Below are 22,033 nucleotides of genomic sequence, written 5' to 3'. Positions count from 1 at the left end.
TGTATCAGGTAAAGCCTCATGTATATTTAATTAAACTATCACTGGTGATACACTTACATTATATATTTCACTGAGTAAACAGAATTTGTATTATATATTTAAGTAAAAAAAAAGAAATTTTCAAAAATAAAAAAAAGCCTAATATTATAGAGAAAGCCCAAGTTAGAAACTACAGGTCCTTTTTAAAAATAAGTATAGTTAGTAAAAACTTTTGGTTAAATAGAGCTCATATGTATATAAAACATGGTGCCAATTTTCTTAAACAGAAGCGTGAAAATAATTGAGCATTAGTCACAAAATTAAAATACCGTATATACAAATGTCATGATTTAGTCAATGGTTTATCATAAAATGAATATTTGAAAGAAATCTAAGGCATGACAACCTTTATTTTTTCCCCATTTTTCTCTATTCCTATTTTATTGTCTTCCATAAAAAAGATAGGAATAAATTACCACTAGTCATCTTTGCGTTAGTCATCTTTGGATCACTTGATGGTTTTCTAAATAATTCTGCTATTGATAAAAATAACAAAGACTTTTTCTTCATTATATGAAGAAGATGTATCAGAGAGATGTAAGTATTTACATTTCAGTCTCCTCTCTGCCTTCTGCATCAAAACAAATTTCAATTTGTTTCAGCAAATTGTCTTAAACATACAGGAGATAATGAACCAGATATTATTTATGGACACCAGTGTAACTGGGATTTCAATTTATCTTTACTCTTTATTAAAAACGAATTATGTTTTTTTATCAAATGGCCCCTGTAACTTACCACTACTGCTACCAACTGCCACTATTTCCTGTCCAGCTTCTAATACCTATTACTCATTTGGCACATATGCACACCTATGTGCATTGCTGCTTTGTTCACAATAGCAAATAAATGAAAAAAAAAAAGTGTCATTAACGGATGAATGGATAAGCAAACTGTGGTGCCATACATACAATGAAATACTGTGCAACTGTAAAGAACAATGATGAGTCTGCGAAACGTGTTATAACATAGGTGGGCCTGGAGGGCATAATGATAAGTGAAAAAAGTCAAGAATATAAGAACAAATATTGTGTGATCCCTCTTTTATAAGAAGGCAAGAATAGATAAATATACAGAAATCAATTTTCATTAGTGGTTACCAGGAAGAGGGGCAGACGTGAAGAAAGTACTCTTTATACGATAGATACTAGTTATTTTTGGTGATGGGAAAAGTGACACAGAGTATGGATGTAATAAGCACAGCATAACCAAAGTAATAACGAGCATTTGAGCATATAAGGATGGGTATAAGCAAATTGGAATATGGGTAGGTACCAGTGTGCACGTAGGTAAGAGCAGGTAGACATATCTATACCCATTGTTAATGAGTCGATCCCAACTCATAGTGATTCTATAGAACAGAGTAGGACTACCCCATAATGTATTCATACAAATATGTGGTACAGGCACATAAATTCATTGAGGACACAAATATGGATACTCCCTAGAATATCCAAACACCTTCAACGTTAGTTTCCTAGTTTGAAAACTTAAGACCATAGTCTCATGGGTCAACTCAGCCAACTGGCATAACATGGTTCACAAAAATCATGATCTGCATCCTAGTGAAGGGAGTAGCACCTGGGGTCTTAAAAACTTGTGAGCCTCCATCTAAGACGCAACTATGGGTCTTGACTAGCCAGGAAAAAATAGCAAGAAGGCAACCAAAAGCACAGAGAAGAAACAATCTGCAAGAACCACAATCTCTTCTACCCCAAGACCAGAAGAACTAGATAGTGCCTGGCTATTATCACTGACCATTTCACTAGGGCCACAATAGTTGGTTCCAGATAGAATGGGAAAATAATATGGAGTAGAACTCAAATTCTGGTTTTAAAGAAAAGAAAAAGAGAAGAGAGAAACCACTGAGACTATCACCCTGAGATACTCTTTAAACCTAGAAATGAGCCTATCTCTTGATCACCTTTTAGTGAAATAGCAAAGTGGCCCACAAAATAAAGAATATCACCTATAAAATTGGTGCCATTCTTAAAAACCATCAGTATGAGACCAAATGGCCGTCAATTACTCAAAAGCAAAGATGAGAAGATAAGGGGGCAGGGAAGCTAGAGTACTGGAAAGGGAACAAACAGAATACAATTAAAGACAATGTTGACACATTATGATAAATGTAACTAATGTCACTGAACAATTTGTGTGGAAATTGTCGAGTGGGAACCTAATGCAATGTGTGAAATTTCACCAAAAACTCAATAAAATATTATTAAACAAAAAGAAAAAAAAGAGGAAAAATGTACTTAACATGAGACTGGAGGACCCCTGAGACTATGATCCTGAGAGACTTTGCAAACTTTGAACCAAAACTAACCTATTAGGTCACCCTGCAGCTAAATAATTAATTGGTTCAAAAAAAATAGTGAATGTTACCTGTAAGTACTGTGCTCCCTTAAACAATCACCTGTATGATACCAAAATGTCAACAATTACTTTAAAATTAAGATGAGAATGTAAGGGGGCAGGGAAACTAGATTAATGGAAATGGAACAACCAGAACGGAAATGATGAGAATGTACATGCATTTTGAAGAATGTAATCAATGTCACTGAACAACTGGTGTAGAAATTGTTGAAAACAAACCTAAACTCCTCTATAAACCTTCAACAAAAGCACAATAAAATATTTTTTAAAAAATGTACTAAAAAGAATGTAGTCTAGGCATACAATGGGATATCATTCAAACATAAAGACAGATGAAGTCCTGATACATGCTATGGTATGGATGAATCTCGGTGAAAATATTATGTTGAATGAATAAGTCCATCACTAAAAGACAAATATTGTTTGATACCGCTTACATGAAATATACGGAATAGGCAGATGTATAAAGACCAAAGTTTATTAGTGGTCACCATGGGCTACAGGGAGGAAGGAATGGGAGTTATGGCTGAAGGGGTACTGAGCTTCTGTTTGGGGTGATGTAAAACTTTTGGAAATGGATAGTGCTGATTGTATCACAACATAGTGAATGTATATTCCGTATTCTGATTATTAATAATAATACTTAATAATCAGAACATGGGATGTACTAACTGTGAATCTAGGAAAATTGGAAATCATCCAAAAGGAAATGGAACGCATAAACGTCAATATCCTATTAGCAAGGTGAAATGAACTGGTATTATCCATTGTGATTCAGGCAACCATATGGCCTACTATGCCAGCAATGGCAACTTAAACAGGAAAGGCATTGAATTCATCGTCAAAAAGAACATTTCAAGATCTATACTGAAGAGCAATGCTGCCAGCGGTAGGACAATATCCATACCCCTACAAGGACGACCAGTTAAGATGGTTATTATTCAAAAAGCAGCTGCCACATTATGTCGACAGGGAACTTCGAGAAATTCAAGCAGGATTCAAAAGAGAATGTGGAACGAGGGATATCATAGCTGACATCAGATGGATCCTGGCTGAAATCAGAGAATACCAAAAGATGCTAACTTGTGTTTTATTGACTATGCAAAGGCATTCGACTGTATGGATAACATTGCAAAGAATGGGAATTCCAGAACACTTTATTGTGCTGATGAGGAACCTGTACATACAACAAGAGGCAGTTATTCAAACAGAACAAGTGGATACTGAGTGGTTTAAAGTCAGGAAAGGCATGTGTCAGGGTTGTGTCCTTTCACCATACCTATTCAATCTATATGCTGAGAAAATAATCTGAGAAGCTGGACTACATGAAGAAGAATGGGGCATCAGGATTGGAGGAAGACTCATTAACAACCTGTGTTATGCAGATGACACAACCTTGCTTTCTGAAAGTGAAGAAGACTTGAAGCACGTACTGATGAAGATCAAAGACCACAGCCTTCAGTATAGATTATACCTCGACATAAAGGAAAAAAAAAAATCCTCACAACTGGACCAAGAAGCAACATCATGATAAACGGAGAAAAGATTGAAGCCGTCAAGGATTTCATTTTACTAGGATTCACAATCAACACCCATGGAAAGAGCAGTGAGGAAATCAAACGACACATTGCATTGGGCAAATCTGCTGCAAAAGACTTCTAAAGTGTTGAAAAGCAAAGATGTCACCTTTAAGACTAAGGTAAGCCTGACCCAAGCCATGGTATTTTCAATCATATCATATGCATGTGAAAACTGGGTGATGAATAAGGAAGACCGAAGAAGAATTGATGCCTTTGAATTGTGGTGTTGGTGAAGAATATTGAATATACCATGGACTGCCAAAGAACAAACAAATCTATCTTGGAAGAAGTACAACCAGAATGTTCTTCAGAAGCAAGGATGGTAAGACTACATTTCACATACTTTGGACATGTTATCAGAAGGAATCAGTCGCTGGAGAAGGGTGTCGTGCTTGGTAAAAGTAGAGCGTCAGCAAAAAGGAGGAGGACCCTGAACAAGATGGATTGAAACGGTGGCTGCAACCGTGGTCTCAGGCATAACAGCAATTGTGAGGGTGGCAAAGGACCCAGCAGTGTTTCATTCTGTTGTACATAACGTTGCTATGACTTGGAACTGAGTGGAAGGCACGTAACAACAACAACATGGTGAATGTAATCAATGTCACCAAATTGTACTTTCAAAAATGATTAAAATGGCAAACTTTTTGTTAGAAAAAAATAACATATGCAAATACATTCTATGAAACGCTAATGCAAATCGATGAACAAATCAGTTTTTGTGTGTAAATATTCTCACAGTAATCCTCTTCCGGGCAGTATTTACTGTCGCTAAACTCATTTCCCACCATTTGTTTGCCCATCTATAGATTAGTTTGTTGTCTTATTGTGAATTTTTACTTTATTGCTTTATTCATGGCTCGTGTTCCCCCCTAATCTGTGTGTTCCTGGTGTGCTGAGGGGTCTTATATTCTTTGGCATTTATTTGTAGCTCAGTAGTAGGCATATAATTGGGCCAAGAAATACTTATTAAATGAATGCACAATGTTTTTTTTAATATCTGCATGTTTCTTCTCTAAGTGCTTTGTCATAAGGCGACAGAAGATTCTACCTGCACAACTCAGATGGCATACTCAGGGTTTAGTGGTTGTCCTTTTCTTTAGGATAATTGGGTAAAGCTAGTTTATAGCTCCCCCTCTCTTCTTTAGGATAACTTGGTAAAGCTAGTTTATATCTCAACTCTATACATAACCCTGTATATTATTTTGCCATGAATTCAAACCTACAAATTTTAAATTAGACACACTGACTTGGTCATATCTCCTTTTTATACAACTTGTTTGAAATAGGTTTCCTCATTCATCTCAATGAAATTTATTATTGCTAGCTGCCACCAACTCATGGCAATCCCATGCAAAATTCTGCCCAATCCTCCACCATCCTTGTGATGTTTGTGGATCAGATCTTTGTGCTCCATAGGTTTTTCACTTGCTGATTTTTGGAAGTAGATCTCCAAGTATTTGTTCCTAATCTGTCTTAGTCTGAAAGTCCCTCTAACACCTGTTCATTATCATAGCAACACATACACCTCCACGGACAGACAGATGGTCAGGTATGTTGGCCAGGAATTGAACCTAGGTCCCCTGAATGGAAGGTGAGAACCCTACCCCTGAACCACCACTGTCTCCTCAATAAAATAGTGAGACACTAATATAACCATAACTTACCCATTGAGTCGACTCTTGACATTTTGAGCCGGTGTAGTGAAGCCATGCTGACTTGCCTGCAGGAGTGGTAGTGGGCTTTTGCAGTGTGGCAATTTGTACTTTTTGAGGCTCTTTGTTTTGGGAAGTGCTTTTCCTTGTCACACTTGTAGCTTCCTTATGTTCCTTATGGTTTGTACAGGCTCTGCTTGAATTTAACAGTTTCAAGAGTAAGCTGCACATGCCAGACTGATAATTTCTAAATATTAGGATTCAAGTCATGTAAAATGAAAGCTATTTTCTATTTCATCATTTGCCATGATTTTAGGTCATTGTGTGCTCATATCAGACTAGCAGAAAATAGTGTCTGAATTTCTGGAACATGTTTGAGTAGGCTGTTTGTTTCGAGAGTGGTCATGAAACATTTAAACAGCAAAACTCCAGGATCTTACACTCCGGAAAAAGACAGAAAGAGGATTAGTGAAGCAGCGTTTTTGTTTTTACAGTTCAGATGTATTCATAGATTTTTTTTAGAAATGATGTAATATTTTTGAGTGAATGTATTACTTACACTTAAATAGAGGATAGTTTAGAAAATGCAACAAAATGCAACAATTACTGAGAAAAAAAATCGTATTACAAAGTACCCCTAAAAAAAGTACCCCTAGGTAGCTTCATTAAGAACTTGAGCTGCCTTGGACCATATCATTTCCATGGAGTGAATTTTCTGATGACAACTTGCAAATGCAAGTGGTTGAAACTATGACAGTAAAATAATGATGATTCTAAAATTAAGGTCTAATACATGACCAATTGTAGATACTTAGCCTTAATTTAAAAAAATCAATTGTTAGCATATTTTTTCATTTAAATTCTATTAAATTTTTGTTAATTTTCTGGATTTTCAGGATCGACTGTTTTTATACCTGAGATTGAAGAATATTTTCCCATCCTTTCTGTAACAGTGATATATCCTATATTCATCTCATATTTTATGATACTAACCATATATTACAGAATAATTTAAAATAATGAGGTTGGCAATAACTTGCAGTTTTAAGTTTTAAAAAGAGTATTTTCAGTGTTTTTTCCATAGAAGATAATAATGGTTGGAGACATACATTGCTTGCTAGGAAAAGGAAGTACCCTTGTGTTCTACGTTTCAAAAGTTTTTGCTTGTTTTTTAATCAAGAAGTGTATTTAATGCATTCAATGACTTTTGAAATAATGGAATATGCTTCTTGGTTTGATATATTTAGAAGCAGATTCTCCAGTACAAAGTTAGCCTTGCATCCTTGGCCTAAATCCTGCTTACTCTTGGTGGATTATTGTTTAATATACGATTGCATTTAATTTTCTTGTATTTTAATTAATTTTTTTTCCTACAACTGTAATTCTATTTGGGATTGGCTCATAATTTTCTATATTTGTACTTTCTTTATCAGGGTTTAACATGAACATTACTGTATTATTAATGTACCGTTCCTGGGAAAACTGAAAGCCAACATCAAAACCTTAAATTACATTTGCCTCAAATTATGTAGTTCTTAAATTCCCCTAATATTCAGCAAATTTAGCACCGGGAAATATAAGAACATGCCTTCTCATTGGATCTGCACTGTATGAATACCAGTCTGACCTGGGAAATATATACATCAACCAAATCTGCCATTCATTACTTTTAAAATTTTTTTAAAAAAATGTTTATTGAGACAGCCTATGCAAATAGTAAAACATCAAATATCATCGGATGGGCTTGCAATAAAAAGCAGAGCTCACACTATATATTCCAAGTATTTCCCACTCTCCACAGGAAACATTTAAATTATTTTCTAGGTTTTATGGAGTTGTCTCTGTAAGTATGAATAGTAATATTTTACCACTAGTACTAGGCATCTCTTATTTTGTCCTCCTTGCTTCACTTCATTTTGGGATTTGCTTCTCTCTTGATCGATTCCATTAATTGAGGGCTCACGCCTCACAATGGGCTAGGTGGCAAATGAGAAAGCTAGACCTGCTACTCCAACACCAGAGAAATGTGATTGCTTGAAGGGGAATGGTTGTACGATTCATAGAAAGTCAGAATTCTTTTGGATGTGCCGGTAGGACAGACATCTTGAGAGGAATTCTGCCCTTCTACCATATGAACTATAAAAAAAAAACAAAAAACTATACAGCCACGTAATTGCTCCCAACAGGCGCAGAGCACAGACCTAAGCAAGCAGATGTAAAAGATGGAATTTTTCAGAACCTGATGACATTCTATGAAAATTCAGATCCAGTTGTGCATGAAGCTCACTTACATGAGCCAGTAAAATACTCTTTTTGCTTAAACTAATTTGTAATAGTTTTCTCTTACTTATAGCTGAAAAACTCCTGACTCAGCAGAAATTGGGGCTGGTACTGGGGTTTGCAAGTGACAGACTATTAAGTGTGGGATTGAACACACAATTGAATACAGATAGTCCCCAACTTACAGTGGGGTTCCATTCTGACGACTCCATGGTAAGTCGGTTCAGACACAAGTCTGATACATTTTTTAAAATTTTTTTTTAGTTTTCATTTTTATTGCCTTTTCTGGGTTTTATTAGTAGTACCTTTATAAATCTGATCTTTATTTGTCTTTGAGCTTTGGAAATATTACATATAAATTTACAGGTATATTTTAATAATAAGCCAAAACCAAAAACATACCTACTTAAATACACAAATCGTAGAAAAACAAACAGTCGCAAATGCAGTTAGTCTTAACTCAAATACACCATAAGTCAGGGACTGCCTGTACAAGAAAGCAAGGATTCTCTGTTGCCTTTTGTACCTTGTAAAGAACAGGATTATGAATGAGAAGGGCTTGCGGATCTAGAGAACAATTCATGAAATTAACTTTTGAATGGCTGTGGATAAAATTAGACTAAGTGGGGAGATATGAGACATATTTTGTATCATATCTTTACACAAATAACTCATGCCTTCTATGTTTGTTTGTCAACCATTCCCTACCCCATCCCTTGCAAAGTACTTTTGTAAGCATACTATGCTAATTCTTTTACAGCAACATGTAAAAAAAAAAAAAAAAAAGGCATATCTGCACTTATAAAAATACCTCGAAGAGGGAGGGAGTGGTTGACAAGTAAATGTAAAGGGCTTCCATCATTTGCTTAAAAATATGATAGACAGAATAAATAAAACTTTGTAAACGCTTGAATATAGTTAGGGGATTATGCCAATGAGGATCCCCCAGTTTCTAGCTTGTAGAGGACAGATGGGTTGCCATAAACTGAGGGAATCCCAGAAAAGCACTAGATTTAGAAATAGGGGAAGAAACCATCAGCTCAGTGTTATGTATGTTGAATTTGAAATGCCTTTGGATAACTTGTTTGGACATGCCAAGCATGTTGTTAAATCTGTGGGACTGAAGCTAAGAAAAGTCTGGCCTAGAGATTAAAAACAACAACAAACAAACAAAAATCAAATAACCAGCACAGATGAAAATTGAAGCATAAACACAGAGTAAAAAGACCACAGGGACTAAAGCAAAGTCATCTTATTATTTGGGATTAGTAATCTTATTATTTGCTATTGCATATAGGGTCACTATGAGTCAAAATTGACTCAACGGCAATGGGTTTGGGTTTTTGTTTTTTTGGGTTTATTGCCCCTCCCCCCAAAAATAAAACACCAATGAAGAGTGGCTTGAACAGAAAATTTTACTCTGCCATGTAAAATATGGATGTCAGCATTACAGTACAGTGTGTGTAGAGAAGCTCAAGCCTTCTCCATTTTACTGCTTCATCTTGTAAGCATGGTCCAAGATGGGTGCTGGAGCTTCGTTCATGAAGATTACATTCCAGCCAGCAGGAAGAAGAAAAGTGTGTGTAGTCCTCTTCCCATTCAGGCTACTTCCAAGAAATTGGATACTCTATTTCCATACATATCTAATTGGCCAGGAGTGAGCAGAAGTTAGTCACATAACTATACTATCTATGAAGAAAAATACAGGAACAAACCCATAAGTAGGGCTAATAACTAGAACTGAAAGACAACCAACTTCCAGAATCTAAAAAGGCCTCTTCTTAATACAACACAGGTAACATTTGTCTAGAATGAATGTTTGGTGATAAGACTTCATGAAGCCTGGGAAGAAATTCATGATCTCTGTAGCGATAGTAGAGGGCCTATGTAGTTATGTCTGTCCCTATTTCCTTCACTGTTTTTTTTTTCCTTTCTAATAAGAAATTTAAAATCTCTGAACATCGAAGACCATAAAGTAACAGGAGGTGGAATATTGATAGTATATTATATCCTGGGGGTAAATTTACTAGAAATAAAACCCTGAGAGAAGAAAAGAGTGGACTGGTAGCATTCTATACGAGGGCTAGCAGGTTTTTATGTACTACATCAACATCAAATGTCAGAGAAACAGGCAGTAAAGGCAGGAGAAACCAATCCCTCAGAGTTACATTAAATGAGGGCCTGTTAGATCCAGAGAACAGAGTTAGGACTGTGCACACCAGAATTCCATGTCAGTCTATGTCTGGCAAGAGAAAAGAAACAGTAGCAAGAACATAGCCATATATTTTGTCTGTGGGAAATTACCTCATCCGGTTGACTCTTTCCAGGGATAAAATTCGAAAATATCCAAATGGGAGCCATGAAGAAAACACAGTATAAGAAAAAAGCAACTTTATTCTAAAGGTTTAGGTTAGAATATCTTTGAATATTATTTTTACAAGAATCAGAAGGCAATTTTTAAAAACTGCCATTCTAAAGAGAATGCAAAATATTAATTCTATGAAATAGGAACATGAAGTTATCATGAGACAATAAGGTCAAATGAAAAGATGAGATAAACTAAAAAAAAATCAAACTCAGTGCCATCAAGATAATCCCGACTCATAACAACCCTATAGGACAGAGTTGAACTACTCCACAGGGTTTCCAAGAGGTGACTGGTGGATTTGAACTGGCGACCTGTTGGTTAGCAGCTAAGCTCTTAAGCTGCAATTAGAGCTTTAGGGAAAAAAATGAGAAAATAATGAAATAGTAGAGATAAAAATCCATATTGCGACAGTGAAGTCCAGAACCGACCTTGGGGAGATCCAATCTATGATATAGAGTACACACAGAGGAAGGATGGTGTTGAAAAAATGAGATAGTGAGATAGTCAGTGTGGTGCAATGGGTGGAAGATGGTGGTCAGACTTAAGAAGGAAAGTATTTCTGAAGATGGATGGGATTGTTAGTAACCCAGTGTAGAGTAGAGCGTGTGAGCATGCCTTCAGGAGGTGGGTTAGTATTAAGCTATACTGTAATTTACATAGTGATTTTATATGGTTGTATTCACTTTACACTGTGAACTTTAAGGTTTTTGTACATTAGGTACATTCAACTTCAGCAAAAATATATTTAAAAAAATACACTCTTAAAGGAAACCTCGGTGGCGCAGTGGTTAAGAGCTCGGCTGCTAACCAAATGGTCGGCAGTTCAGATCCACCAGGCACTTCTCAGAAACCCTATGGGGGCAGTTCTACTCTGTCCTATAGGGCCGCTTTGAGTCAGAATCAACTCGGCGGCAATGGGTTTTGGTTTTAAATCAAAATAGAACTGACAGGGAGATCAGAGAGGGCCCTTCTCTCCTTCCAAGTCTCCATTTTTCTTTTATAGGACGGAGGGTTATTCTGTGTTTCCAAATGTAAAAGTGGGATGGATTCAAAAGAAAAAACAAAAATTAGAGTGGAACTTACGGTAGTTTATAATTAAACATATAGCAATGATATAATTGTATCTCTATGTTTTATCTTCTTCTGTTCTTAAGACAGGGAGCAAAGGCCCTGAGATGGGAAAGTGCCTGTTTGAAAAATAGCGAAGAGACTGGCACGGTTGGAGGAGAAGCAAGTAAAAGAGAAATAGAATATTTTATAAGGGAGGTAATAGGGAGTTGAGTATAGAACCTAGAGACTTAGTAAGACAACGAACAGAGGGGCCCCCAAATCTGCAAAGCAACAAGAAATAAACCAGGGCACAGAAACAAAGCCATTCCTCAGAACAGTGGGACAGGGTATCTAAAAATAGCCCGCAAACTTCTTTAAAAGTTGCCTTTCAGAAGCACCTGGAGAAAACCAGGCCCAAGGACACGAGCAGAACATCCCCTTGTGACTGCTGTGTGACCTTCCACCAGGGGCAGTGAGGGGCTACAGCCCCAGCCAGGGAATTGAACCCAGAGAGCGGGAGACTGCACAGGCATGACACCCTATAATAAGTCCTGCTACGAATCCCAGAGGCCTCCAGGACAGGGGCCATCTTGGAAAGCTGCTGCGCACGCACTTTAGTTAACGTATCCCCGCCTGTGTCTATGAATAAACATGAATCTCTTCCCGCCCAAGAACTTTTAAAAACTCAGGCCTGTCTTTTGTTCTGCGTGATGAGGGTAAGCATTGCTCTAGGCCCTCCTTGCCTCCACTTGCAAGACTCTTCAATAAAGCTTTGCTTGTGTGGACAACTACGTGCCTTACCTGCTCATTCTTGACCAGTGAGAGGCAAGAACCTTATTCCAGTAACATTCTCATAGCTTGAACGTTTACACCATGACCTCATATAGAGAGGGTAGACAGGTGGTGTGGCTATCAGCTTGAGCTTCAAAGCCAGCATATTTTGATTCAACTCTTGTCCTGCCACATACTGTTCAATTCAAAGCAACTTTCTCAATTGTGCTGTGGTTTGGTTTCCAAACTTTAAAATAACCATGTCATCCTTACAGAGTTGTTATGAGAATTCAGATTGCTTCTTTTCTATCTGTTCTGAGTCCTTTAATTGTATAGTGCATTTTTCTTGTTAATTCTTGTAATTCTCATCTATTTACTCATCTAATCATTTCTTTTTTAAATTTATTTAATTCTGCATTCTGACCTATCTTAAGTTGATTCTCCACACAATCCAGTTTATTGTCTTTGGCATCATTTCTATAATTTGCTATCTCCAACATGGATTAAATTCGACCTTTGTGTTTCTGTTCTCCTTGTATTGATTTTTTAATCCATCTAAAATTGTTCCTTTTTTTTTTTTTAATTTTATCTTTTTAGCTCCTGGTTTGTTAGTGTTTTATCCTGGTTATTCATCCCTGCACTCTTCAGGAGGGTTCTGGTATCCTGAAAATCTCTTTTCCTCCTTGCAGTATATTATTTTTGTTATTATTTCCTTCTGATTATTTTAGATAATTCCATCTACTGTATTTTTAGAAACTCCATGTTGTTTCTTTTTCTGCCATCTTCAGAAATGCCTATATTTGCACAGATAAAGAATCTGTCAATAGAAAAGTGGATTTCCATTCTTTCATTTCTCTTGTTTTTTCTTCACGTAGTGGTCAGATAGTCACCTCTGACCTGACCTGGGAGGGAAAAGGTGATGCGCATTCTTCCTGTTTCTATCATCCCTTTACCTCTTTCACACCTCCCCCCTTTTTTTCTTTCTTTAATTCAATGACATTTTGCTGTGCTTGTGCCTTGTAACCTTTCTCAAGTACCTGGTCCTAAAGCAATGAAATATCTTAAATATAACTCCTGTGATAAGATTTCTGTATATTTCTCCACCTCCTGTTGGTTACTTATGATGGGATGATACTTTCTGTTCAAGAATTTTCTCTGACTTAGAGTCTCCCCCAACTTGTAGGAACACTTCCAAATGGAAGCATATCTGATAAGGCATCCGGAATTCTTCTCATCTCAGTTGAGGGTTAAGTAGGTTCTTACTCATTTTTAGGGCCAGCCATTTGTTGTAGGACAGTAGTCTCAAGCTTTACATTCTCAAAATTATTGAGGGTACAAAGAGATTTAGTTTATGTGGATTATATACAGCTGTTGATTTTTACTGTATTTTAAATTAAAACTGAAATGAAAAATAAATAAAATCAACAATAATAACACTGTTACATATTGACAGGATTAATATATGTTTACTAAGATAAATACATTTTTAAAAGGAAAATAATAGTGAGAAGAGTGGCATTGTTTTACATTTTTAAAAGATTCTTTGTTATCTGACTCAAGAGGAGACCGCAGATAATCCTATCTGTTCTGCATTTAATCTGTTGCAAAAGGTTTGCGTTGACGTAAAGAGTATCCAGCCTCACAAAAACATGTAGTTGGAAAAGGAAGGAATATTTTAAAGGCCTTTTTAGACAATGTGGATATTCTTCTTTGAAACTACACAAAAATCCAACAAGCAGTAATTTTTAAAAGCTTAGCAGTAATGTAGAATCTAAAACCATACCAATCGACTTTTCATACTAAAACCCATTAGACTCATTTGCATTTTGAATGGATTCTTTTACCCATGTATGATTTTGTAATGTCATATATTAGTCAATTGAAAAATATCGGTTCACTGCTCTCTTCAGCTTTTCCAAATTTTGACACATTTCAAAAATACAATATAAAACACACCACATTCATTAAAATTACCACGAATCTTATCAGAGAAGTTGCTATAAGTTTTGGAAAACTATGACACTCATGGCAGATAATATAAGGTTTCCACAATTTCTTTTTTTTTTTTTTTCTTGAAAGCTAGAATTTTATCATCGGCAACAAATACTGTCAGCTGCTTTACTGGATCAGTTTATTCATTTTCAAGAAAATTCATACTAAATATCTAATCTTGAAAAACAGTTTGTCTGGCATTTGTCCATTCAAGTAAAAATGGTGTTTCCTGAAAAAAACAAAACAAACAAAAAATAGGTAATCAATTTAGAACTCAGTCTCACATGTGCTTTTCATTGAGACAATCATCGGGCACTGGAAGGGTTTTATGCATTGTCCCGCTTCGTCACATTGAGTTTACAAAAATTAGTGACTTTTACTACTTCATCAAGCTCAAGGACATTAAGGAAACTGTCATCACTTTTTTCTTTTTTTATTCCAAGTTTATGGTAGTTAAGAATGTAATGACTACCTGTAGATTTTGTTGCCACTGTCATCATTTGAGCTAAAGTGTTAGCAGCTTCACCCACCATTGCTTTTGTAACACTTTCTTTGGTCAACTCAGTGACAATAGCAAAGAGTGTTACAGTATCATTCAAAAATAATTTTGACCTCATGAACTCTCTGAAATGGGTTCAAGGCCCCCAGGTATTTGCAGATAACACTTGAGTATTGCTAATATTGACAGTATTGATTTTAAAATCAGAGCCCTTGTGATAGAAATATACAAATCATTCTACAAATATCATTTTTTTTTCTCTAGAAATACATTTTTCATTGACTGAGGACAGTAATGCTAATGAGCTGGACAAAGTTTTATTATTTTATTTCCATCTACCTTATAAATAATGCTAATTATTCTCAGAGCACTTCTGTCCAAGTTTTCAACTTTGTGAGCTTTTACCTTTTTTGGTGTTTTCCTAAATATTTTAGTGAACTTTTAGACGAGTGGCATTGACATTTTTAACCATAAGTCATTTTGAGCCAGAAGTGACTAAGTTTTAGAGATAACATTTGGCCTCTTTTTCAGCAAATACAAACATTTAATAATACACAAGCAGACCTTGACTAATAGTAGTAGAGCTTCAACTATGTGCAATACCCTTGAGCACAATTTTGACATACAAATCTCTTCATAGATTCATTTCTTCTTCACGTTCCACATACTGAACAGGAGCATGACCATGTATCCTGAAGCAATAAAAAAACAAAAAAAATGATATAGACTCTATATTATATGTGCTATATAATAAAAAAAAAAAACAAAACCAACCTGTTGGGGTTGAGTTGATTCCTGCTCAAAGAAACACTATAGGACAGAGTAGAACTGTCCTGTAGGGTTTCCAAGGTGTATTCAACTGGCTGACATTTTGGTTAGCAGCCTAGCTTGCCGTAGCTCTTAACCACAGCTCCACCAGGGCTGACTATACACTATAAAACAATATAAATATGGCCACAGAAGAAGGGGGCCAAGATGGCTGACTAGGTAGAAGCTACCTCGGATCCCTCTTGCAACAAAGACTCGGAAAAACAAGTGAATCGATCACATACATGACAATCTATGAACCCTGACCATCAAACACAGATCTAAAGAGTTGACCTGAGTGACAGAGACTGAGAACGAACAACCACGGGGAAGCAGCGACTGTTTTTGGAGCTTGCAGTCAGCATCCCAGTCAGGAAACCTTGTCTCCGGGCTTTGGACACAGCACAGGGGAGCTGAGCACGACATCCTGAGGTGGCGCAAACACGGGATGCAGCCCTAGCCCCCAGAAATGACCACGGGAAAAGCCCAGCCAGTGCACGCAGGCAGTACAGCGACGCGGCAGACAGGAGGAGAAGTCACTGGGAGGCAGCAACTGGTTTTGGAGGCTGGAGTGCCCAACCCAGTCAGGGAACATTGGCACCAGGCTTTGGATTGGGAGCGGAGGAACTGACCACTACTTCTGAGACAGTGCAAGCACAGAAAGCTGGCCTGACCCTCAGGGGAAATCTCTACCCAGCCAGCGCACAGTCAACACGCCCTTCGGGAATCTCAGATAAAACAGTCATCCCAAGCAAGATAAGTAACTTTGTCTATATTCTGGGGTGCTACTCTCTCCTATTTATCTGAATCCTCCCCTCCCCTTCCCAGGCGGCTTCATTAACATTGGAATTTCCTGAGCCACAGAGTGAAGCACACTGTGATTTTTCTTTCTTCTTTTTTTTTTTTTTTTTTGGTCTTTTCCTAACCCATTCCCCTGGCCTGAGAGAAGAAGCTACAAAAAACCCAGGGACCAAAAACCCTTCCCTAATTGAACTAAAAACACAGAACCAGCTCCAGCCAAACATATGTGATCCACAGTCTTGGGCTTTCATCCCTACAGGGAACAAGGTGGCTATTACAATGCAAAGGCATTTCTGATCGGGATCTGACTGTAACTGTTTTAGCTGATTACTGGGAAGACAAGTTTCCCAGGTCTGATATCTCTGCGTATTCAACAGAGCCCTCACTGACCCACAATAGGGAACTGAGGGCTGAGGCTCTCCCCAGACCACCTAGCCTCCTGCCTTAGGGGTCTAAGGAGGGTGGCACCTACCAATCTGTAGAGGTACTTGCATTGGGGGCCTAAGGTACAGCTGCAGAGCCCACCCAACAAAGTACTTTAGGAATAGAGACACAACTACCTCACTGGCACTCAGACCCTGTCAGCATCCTGCCCCCCACCCCGGAGTGTGAAACCCTGAAGCTACTAGAATCTGGTGCACACAACTATCACCACTACTTCTCTAGGTGGATAGGTGACAGTCTGCACCACACACTTGATGACCCAAAATTAGATTCTACTCAAGAATAGTGAATGGACTCTTAGGCTTATATATCTGGTAACAGCCCAAACCAGCTGGTAATAGGACATAAGTGATTCAAGGGCTACAACAATCAAGACAGCACAATCTAGTAGCCCATCTACGTATATTGAAAGAAAACAAAACAAAATAAGACTCAGTGGGCAAAAATAGAATAAATCGCTACAATATATTAGAGATGGCTTGGAGACAGCAGTCGATATGAAACCACATAAAGAAGCAGACCATGATTGCTTCTACAACTCCCCAAAATAAAGAATCAATATCTCTCCCAAATGAAGATACAATCCTGGAATTGCCAGATGCAGAATATAAAAAACTAATTTACAGAATGTATCAAGACATCTGGGATGACCTCAGAAATGAAATAAGGCAATCTACAGAAAAAGCCAAAGCACACATGGATAAAGCAGTTGAAGAACTCAAAAAGATTATTCAGGAATATAGTGCAAAAATTAATAAGCTGCAAGAATCCATAGAGAGACAGCATTCAGAAATCCAAAAGATTAACAGTAAAATTACAGAATTAGACAACACAGTAGGAAGTCAGAGGAGCAGACACGAGCAATTGGAATGCAGGGTGGGGGATCTGGAGGACCAGGGAATTGACACCAATATAGCTGAAAAAAAATTAGATAAAAGAATTTTAAAAAAGGAAGAAACCCTAAGAATCATGTGGAACTCTATCAAGAAGAATAACTTGCGTGTGATTGGAGTTCCAGAACAGGGAGGGATAACAGAAAATACAGAGAGAATAGTTGAAGATCTGTTGGCAGAAAATGTCCCTGACATTATGAAAAACGAAAGGATATCTATCCAAGATGCTCTCGAACCTCATTTAAGATTGATCCAAAAAGAAAATCACCAAGGCATATTATCATCAAACTTGCCAAAACCAAACATAAAGAGAAAATTTTAAAAGGAGCCAAGGAGAAAAGAAAGGTCTCTGACAAAGGAGAATCAATAAGAATAAGTTCGGACAACTCAGCAGAAACCATGCAGCCAAGAAGGCAATGGGATGATGTATATAGAGCACTGAAGGAGAAAAACTCCCAGCCAAGGATCATATATCCAGCAAAACTCTCTCTCAAATATGGAAGGCAAAATTAAAACATTTGCAGATAAACACAAGCTCAGAGAATTTCCAAAAACCAAACCAAAGCTACAAGAAATAATAAAGGAAATTGTTTGGTCAGAAAATGAATAATATCAGATAACAGCACAACACAAGGTCACAAAACAGAACATCCTGATATCAACTCAAATAGGGAAATCACAAAAACAAATTAAGATTAATTTTAAAAAGAAAAAAACACTCAAAACAGGGAATCATTGAAGTCAATATGTAAAAGATCACAATAATCAAAAAGAGGGACTAAATACAGGTGGCATAGAACTGCCATATGGAGAGGAAAACAAGGCAATATAGGACAATACAAGTGAGGTTTTTACTTAGAAAAATAGGGGTAAATATTAAGGTAACCACAAAGAGGTATGACAACTCCATAACTCAAAATAAAAACCAAGAAAAACATAACGACTCAGGAAACATGAAGTCAAATATTATGAAAATGAGGAACACACAATTTACAAAGAAAAACGTCTCAGCACAAAAAAGTAAGTGGAAAAATGAAATTGTCAACAACACACATAAAAAGACATCAAAATGACAGTACTAAACACATACTTATCTATAATTACGCTGATGTAAATGGACTAAATGCACCAATAAAGAGACAGAGAGTCTCAGACTAGATAAAGAAACACGATCCATCTATATGCTGCCTACAAGAGACACACCTTAGACGTAGAGACACAAACAAACTAAAATTCAAAGGATGTAAAAAAAATATGCCAAGCAAATAACAAGCAAAAAGAAGAGGAGTAGCAATATTAATTTCTGACAAAATAGACTTTAAACTGAAATCCACCACAAAGGATAAAGAAGGACACTACATAATGATTAAAGGGACAATAGACCAGGAAGATATAACCATAGTAAATATTTATGCACCCAGTGACAGGGCCGCAAGATACATAAAACAAACTTTAACTGAATTGAAAAGTGAGATAGACATCTCCACAATTATAGTAGGAGACTTCAACACACCACTTTCAGAGAAGGACAGGACTTCCAGTAAGAAGCTCAGTAGGGACACGGAAGACCTAATTGCTACAATCAAACAACTTGACCTCATAGACTTATACAGAACACTCCACCCAACTGCTGCAAAGTATACTTTTTTTTCTAGTGTACATGGAGCATTCTCTAGAATAGACCACATATTAGGTCATAAAACAAACCTTTGCAGAGTCCAAAACATCGAAATACTACAAAGCATCTTTTCAGACCACAAGGCAATAAAACTAGAAATCAATAACAGAAAAACTAGGGAAAAGAAATCAAATACTTGGAAACTGAACAATACCCTGCTCAAAAAAGACTGGGTTATAGAAGACATTAAGGAGGGAATAAGGAAATTCATAGAATGCAACAAGAATGAAAACATTTCCTATCAAAACCTCTGGGACACAGCAAAAGCAGTGCTCAGAGGTCAATTTATATCGATAAATGCACACATACAAAAAGAAGAAAGAGCCAAAATCAGAGAATTGTCCCTACAACTTGAACAAATAGAAAGTGAGCTACAAAAGAATCCATCAGGCACCAGAAGAAAACATATACTAAAAATTAGAGCTGAACTAAATGAATTAGAGAACAGAAAAACAATTGAAAGAATTAACAAAGCCAAAAGCTAGTTCTTTGAAAAAATTAACAAAATTGATAAACCTTTGGCCAGACTGACTAAAGAAATCCAGGAAAGGAAACAAATAACCCGAATAAGAAATGAGATGGGCCACATCACAACAGGCCCAACTGAAATTAAAAGAATCATTTCAGATTATTACGAAAAATTGTACTCTAACAAATTTGCAAACCTAGAAGAAATGGATGGATTCCTAGAAAAACACTACCTACCTAAACTAACACAATCAGAAATAGAATTACTAAATAGACCCATAACAAAAAAGGAGATTGAAAAGGTAATCAAAAAACTCCCAAAGAAAAAAAGCCCTGGCCCGGACGGCTTTACTACAGAGTTCTACCAAACTTTCAGAGAAGGGTTAACACCACTACCACTACTAAAAAAAAAAAAAAAAAAAGCTATTTCAAAGCATAGAAAATGCTGCAATACTAAGTAACTCATTCTATGAAGCCAGCATATCTCTGATACCAAAACCAGGTAAAGACATCAACAAAAAAGAAAATTACAGACCTATACCCCTCATGAACATAGATGCAAAAATCCTCAACAAAATTCTAGCCAATAGAATTCAACAACATATCAAAAAAATAATCCACCATGACCAAGTAGGATTTATACCAGGTATGCAAGGCAGGTTTAATATTAGAAAAACCATTAATGTAATCCACCATATAAAAAAAACAAAAGACAAAAACCACATGATCTTATCAATTGATGCAGAAAAGGCATTTGACAAAGTCCAACACCCATTTATGATAAAAACTCTTAGCAAAATAGGAATTGAAGGAAAATTCCTCAACATAATAAAGGGCATCTATATAAAGCCAACAGCCAACATCACCCTAAATGGAGAGAGCCTGAAAGCATTTCCCTTGAGAACGGGAACCAGACAAGGATGCCCTTTATCACCGCTCTTATTCAACATTGTGCTAGAGGTCCTAGCCAGAGCAATTAGGCTAAACAAAGAAATAAAGGGCATCCGGATTGGCAAGGAGGAAGTAAAATTATCTCTATTTGCAGATGACATGATCTGATACACAGAAAACCCTAAGGAATCCTCCAGAAAACTACTGAAACTAATACAACAGTTTGGCAGAGTCTCAGGTTATAAGATAAACATACAAAAATCACTTGGATTCCTCTACATCAACAAAAAGAACATCGAAGAGGAAATCACCAAATCAATACCATTTGCAGTAGCCCCCAAGAAGATAAAATACTTAGGAATAAATCTTACCAAAGATGTAAAAGACCTATACAAACAAAACTACAAAGTACTACTGCAAGAAACTAAAAAGGACCTACATAAGTGGAAAAACATACCTTGCTCATGGATAGGAAGACTTAACATAGTAAAAATGTCTATTCTACCAAAAGGTATCTATACCTATAATGCACTTCCAATCCAAATTCCAATGACATTTTTTAATGTGATGGAGAAACAAATCACCAACTTCATATGGAAGGGAAAGAAGCCCCAGAAAACTGAAGCATTACTGAAAAAGAAGAAGTAAGTGGGAGGCCTCACTCTACCTGATTTTAGAACCTATTATACAGCCACAGTAGTCAAAACAGCCTGGTATTGGTACAACAACAGGCACATAGACCAATAGAACAGAATTGAGAACCCAGATATAAATCCATGCACATATGAACAGCTGATATTTGACAAAGGCCCAGTGTCAGTTTATTGGGGAAAAGATAGTCTTTTTAACAAGTGGTGCTGGCATAACTGGATATCCATTTGCAAAAAAATAAAACAGGACTCATACCTCACACCATGCACAAAAACTAACTCCAAGTGGATCAAAGACCTAAACCTAAAGACAAAAACGATAAAAATCATGGAAGAAAAAATAGGAACAACCCTAGGAGCTCTAATACAAGGCATAAACAGAATACAAAACATTACCAAAAATGACGAAGAGAAACCAGATAACTGGGAGCTCCTAAAAATCAAACACCCATGCTCATCTAAAGACTTCACCAAAAGAGTAAAAAGACCGCCTGCAGATTGGGAAAAAATTTTCAGCTATGATATCTCTGACCAGCGCCTGATCTCTAAAATCTATATAATTCTGTTGAAAATCAGCCACAAAAAGACAAACAACCCAATCAAGAAATGGGCAAAGGATATGCACACGCACTTCACTAAAGAAGATATTCAGGCAGCTAACAGACACATGAGAAAATGCTCTCGATCATTAGCCATTAGAGAAATGCAAATTAAAACTACGATGAGATTCCATCTCACTCCAACAAGGCTGGCATTAATCCAAAAAACACAAAATAATAAATGTTGGAGAG

Source organism: Elephas maximus, chromosome 8, assembly GCF_024166365.1.
Source record: "Elephas maximus indicus isolate mEleMax1 chromosome 8, mEleMax1 primary haplotype, whole genome shotgun sequence".
Lineage (NCBI taxonomy): Eukaryota > Metazoa > Chordata > Mammalia > Proboscidea > Elephantidae > Elephas > Elephas maximus.
The sequence above is the reverse complement of the archived record's forward strand: the minus strand, read 5'-3'. Positions refer to the sequence as shown.